The following is a 5,369-nucleotide window of genomic DNA, read 5'->3' as shown; positions in this document are numbered from 1 at the left end:
ATTTGTTGTATTGTTGTTGCCCTGTCTATACAAATTCACTAATAACAAGAAAGGAAGAAAATAAGGAAGACTGACGCACAGAAAGAGAATGAATGAATACATCAATGATTTATTCATCTTGTCAGATTGTCTTACTTAAAAAAGAAATATAATATTAAATAGCTAAATAGTAATAGCTAAAAGCAATGCATGTCAATTAGAAATTATTACACACATGATTCTTATTGGTCAATCAAAGCATTTTATGGTCAAGCATTGTTTTATATTGACCATTAAACTTTATAATTGATTGTTGTCCCAGGCAACCGATTTCTTACATTCTTGTGCTACTTTCATATCTCATATCACTCTGCAGTCTCTTTCTGCTCACATAATAAGATAATGATCATCTATTTATTTATTTGGTAAGTAGTCATTGCAGTAAGCAGGCTAACACAGCAGAAGGGACAGGGTGATTCGAGGCAAAAGGGATCAGGGTGATACAAGACCTGACAAGCCCTGATCACCCTGTCAGGAGGGTTATTTTGCAATAATGATGGCTTACTTAATCCTCTTTGGGAAGTCTCTAACAGACCTTGGCACCTTAAGGTGATGGGCAGTTACAGTAATGCAACTGATACTGTATATACAGTACATTGAGACTGGCAGCAGCTGAGAATTTTACCGTTTAATTTGGTGTGTACTTCCTCCTCATTCTAGTTCCTGCTCCTCCTTCTGCCTCTAATCAATGAACATCTCCTATAGAACAGCTTGTGCATGCAGAAATGGCATTTATATACACTCACCGGCCACTTTATTAGGTACACCTGTACATCTACTGATTCATGTGATTATGTAATCAGCCAATCATGTGGCAGCAGTGTAATGTATAAAAGCAGATATGGGTCAGGAGCTTCAGTTAATGTTCATATCAACCATCAGAATGGCCCTGGGATTTTCACGTGCAACAGTCTCTAGAGTGTAAAGAGAATGGTGCGAAAAACAAAAAACATCCAGCAAGCGGCAGTTCTGTGGGCGAAAACAGCTTGTTAATGACAGAGGGCAGAGGAGAATGGCCAGACTGGTCCAAGCTGACAGGAAGGTGTCAGTAACCCAAATAAACATGTGTTACAACAGTTCTATGCAGAAAAGCATTTCTGAACATATAACATGTCGAACGTTGAGGCAGATGGGCTACAGCAGCAGAAGACCCCTCCGGGTACCACTACTGTCAGCTAAGAACAGGAAACTGAGGCTGCAGTGGGAATAGACTCACCAAAACTGGACAGTAGACGATTGAAAAAACATAACCTGGTCTGACAAATTTGGATTTCTGCTGAGGTACACAGATGGTAGGCCCATTGCAGCCTCAGTTTTCTGTTCTTGGCTAACAGAAGTGGAACACAACGTGGTCTTCTGCTGTTGTAGCCCATCCGCCTCAAGGTTTGACATGATGTGCATTCTGAGATGCTATTCTGCTCACAACAATTGTACAGAGGGGTTATCTGAGTTACTGTAGCCTTTCTGTCAGCTCGAACCATTCTGGCCATTCTCCGTTGACCTCTCTCATCAACAAGGCCTTTTTGTCCACAGAACTGCTGCTCACTGTTTGTTTTTTGTTTTTAGCACCATACTCTTTACACTCTAGAGACTGTTGTGTGTGAAAATCCCAGGAGATCAGCAGTTACAGAAATACTCAAACCAGCACGTCTGGCACCAACAATCACGTCAAGGTCCAAATCACTGAAATCACATTGTTTTCCCATTCTGATGGTTGATGTGAACATTAACTGAAGCTCCTGATCCATATCTGCATGATTTTATATATAACACTGCTGCCTCACGATTGGCTGATCAGATAATCGCATGAATAAGTAGATGTACAGGTGTACCTAATAAAGTGGCCGGTGAGTGTAGATTTTAACATATTATACAGTATTTAAACATACACCATAATCCTTTTACACATTACAGAACAAGATTCTTCAACCCTTTCCAGGCCAAGAACAGAGAAATGAAGCAGGGACCACTTGTTACAGGTAGTATAAAACTGAGTGTTGCATTTAAGCCTGGCCTATAATAACATGTGTATAGTACAATATTGACACATTTATATTCTTAGTTATGATGCTTACATTGCAAACCATTTATATAATCATTATTAACACACAGTCATATACTTGTCCTTTTAAATTTCCCTAAATCCATCTGAATGAAGAAGGGACAATGAAACATTTAGCTTAATTTAAGCTTCTTTAGCTTTGGTTGATATTAACGTAGACCTAATATTGTATTTTAGTTTAATGCTCATTTTTAGTTTATCACAAATATTACTGTAATAGAATATAGATATACATTAGACAGTTTAAATTTAATTTACTTTTTTCATTTAATTTTATGATGACAGTATTATCAAATCTGTTGCATTAACATTTTTTACATTATATCTCTGATCACTTCTGTCTTTGATTTGTGTTTGCATCTGTCAGAAAATCTTCAGTCATATTTCATTTCAGCAAATGGCAAGACATTAATTGGTCTAAGTGTTCTTTAAGGGGCTAGAAAACACATTACCATAATTGAAAGTCCATACTGTGGTAAAAATAACTGTTCTCATGTTGAGCTAGACCCACTGGTGCCTTTTGCTCTCTGCTGGTGAGAACTAAATATATTTTCTGCATTCTGAATGGCATTCCAGTCCAAAGTGTACGTGCCAGTAGTTAACAGTGTATGATCATAAATAGTTTTCTCAGCCAAAGCATTTTCACAACCGAGATGGGTCTTAAACTGCAGAAGTGCAACTTTCAAAATAAATTAGTTATTAATGGTTGAAGAGATTATTTTGTCCCCATTCTAAAAGCACACTTTAGCAAATGTTCTAATGACAGATTATTCATATGCATTGTCAGGAAGGTAATGTTTCTGGCAATATAATGGTGGTATAATATCTCAGGATCTCAACACTGGGCCAAAATTATGTCACTCTGACCACCTGTTCCTGAAAAACGTCATCACCCTCATGCATTTCCGGCTGGCTTCCAAAAAGTGAACTTCTGAACTGCTGCCTTTGGTCCCTGATTTGTAAATAAGCAGGCAGCAACAGCCACTCTAAGTTTGTGAGTGTGGTCAGAGGGGTTACATAAGGGATAAATAGACTCTGCAATTGTCGGTCAACATTATTGTGTGGTAAAGGGTTGTTGTGATGAGTATTTGCCCAGTTTAAAGAGCCAGTGAGAACACAAACACTGCAAAACAGTGTCTGTAGTACAGTTTAGTGTTAATGAGGACCTGTTGTGTTATAAGATTGCATAGACTAAAGATCCACCCATATGACTATTCAAATTAATTTTGATGATAATAAACCAACCGTGCCTTTCACAACCATAAAGATGAAACAATAGACATGGGTTTCGGTGAGAATGTAGCACAGTGTTATTTCTACCTTTACTATTATGTCTTATTAGTGTTAAATTTTACAGAGTGTCTATTTGCACCCTGGTGTGAATAGCATCTGTTACACAGGACAGCTATTTAACCAATAGTCTGGTGGAACCACAGACATATCCGACAGACTAACCAATAGATGTCACTGCAGTGGCTTGGGGTGTAAAGACGGTGTTTGAATGTGTACTAGGGATGGGCGATACCACTTATTTTCTTTTTGATCTGATACCAATAATTTCAAGTCCAATATCGTTGATACCGTACCAATATCGATACTTCTATACAACTGTTTTTTTCAGGGAGTGCAGAGAAGGGTTTGATCCAGAGGCGGGGTCTGTCGATCGCACTCGTTCCCACTTGAAACCATGGTTACTGTAGTAAAACCAAGGTTATTTTTTCTAAGGTAAGGTAAGGTTAGGCTTAGGGGTAGAGGTTAATATAATTTGTTTGTGGGACACTAAATAAACACAATAATCACACTGCAGTGATGCCCATACTGTATGTTAGTATTTATATATGGGTGCAAATAGTATCTGAAACTATTTGCACAAGGGTGCAATTACTATCTACCACTATATGCACCAAGGTTGGGGTGCAAATAAGATTTCCCACTATTTGTACTGGGTGTAAATAGCATATATCATTATTTGCACCAGGGTGCAAAAAGCATCTGATACTATGTGCACCAGGGTGCAATTAGTATCTACCATTATTTGCACCAGGGTTGGGGTGCAAATAATATCTGCCACTATGTGCACTGGGGTATAAATAAGCAACTTATGCTTGGTAAAAATGTTGTATATTATTTTATGAAATGGCCTGTTGAAATCCATGTCATCAAATATGATACAACAGGCTTTTATTCCATTCATGCCCACCACAAAAAAATAAAATTAATTTAAAAAAAAAATCACAGAGCTTTGAAAATTCTGACAAATAATTTTTATAAGATATATTTTAAATGTGAACTAATAGTTTGTGTATTTTCATCTACGCAGCCTGCTCTGCCAATATAGAGATTTTACACTACAAGCTATTATGATGTCATCTTAATTTCCTGAGATGCAGCGAAAAAGGTTTTACAGTTTCCCTTTTTTAAATAGCAATATATTGCTTGGTGCATAAAATACATATGATAACAATTGTTTATTGAATTTTTTTTTTATTTTATTCATATTGTATTTTATGTGCTGAATTGAACTGTGATACATTTTAATCCATATTTATAGACCAAGCAGTGGAAGTTGTCATGGCCAAACTCTCAAACATCTGGTATCTCTGAAAAGCCCAGGGAGCCCTCTGATAATTCCCCAAGATTTACCACTGTAGCATGTATGGTCTAAGAAAAATTTTAATAAAAAATGTCTTGCACAAAAATGCATTGCTGGGCCTCAGGAGGATAATGACCTTTAAAGCATAATGTATCAAATATGATACATAAAAAAGTGACTTTTTGTAGTTTGTCTAATGGTATAAAAACAGTTTAATGTAAAAAAAAAATAAAAATTTCTGACACTTGTTTCATATGTCAGGCTTTACTGGATTAATTATAAACAGAGTTTTTTTCACATGGAGAAATGGAGCATCAATAGCAGCATATAGAGTCCACCATGAAAACATGCATTTCACAATGTAAACTCATAAAGTTTTTCCTTGCCGAGACTAGTCACCACTGGCTTTATCACTGGGGACATGTAAGGCACCTTTCTATTCTCTGTAAAGATGCTTTGGAATGATTTGTATTGTGGAAAAAAACTACAAATAAATCGAATGAATTATTAATTTCAAATCTGGATACTGGACAAATTAGCATTTTGGAGAGACTACTATTTTGGATTTATCATTTCTTTTAAAAGGCATTATGACTGTGTACTAGAAAATTCACAATTAATTTTATTGAAATGCACATTGTGGTATGCTTCATATAGCCATACAACATATTGACT

The 5,369-nt window shown here is 36.5% G+C and overlaps 1 long non-coding RNA gene across 1 annotated transcript; it reads left to right on the top strand.

Annotated features, from left to right (window-relative positions):
- The first annotated feature begins 1,979 nt into the window (after window positions 1-1,979).
- On the top strand, window positions 1,980-4,793 carry LOC127434339 (uncharacterized). The gene is made up of 3 exons (XR_007896024.1): window positions 1,980-2,018; window positions 4,422-4,499; window positions 4,653-4,793. It is a non-coding gene; the product is annotated as an uncharacterized LOC127434339 (long non-coding RNA).
- The last annotated feature ends 576 nt before the right edge of the window (window positions 4,794-5,369 follow it).

This window comes from Myxocyprinus asiaticus, chromosome 44 (assembly GCF_019703515.2).
Source record: "Myxocyprinus asiaticus isolate MX2 ecotype Aquarium Trade chromosome 44, UBuf_Myxa_2, whole genome shotgun sequence".
NCBI classification, from domain to species: Eukaryota; Metazoa; Chordata; class Actinopteri; order Cypriniformes; family Catostomidae; genus Myxocyprinus; species Myxocyprinus asiaticus.
This window is presented reverse-complemented; position numbering and strand designations above follow the sequence as displayed.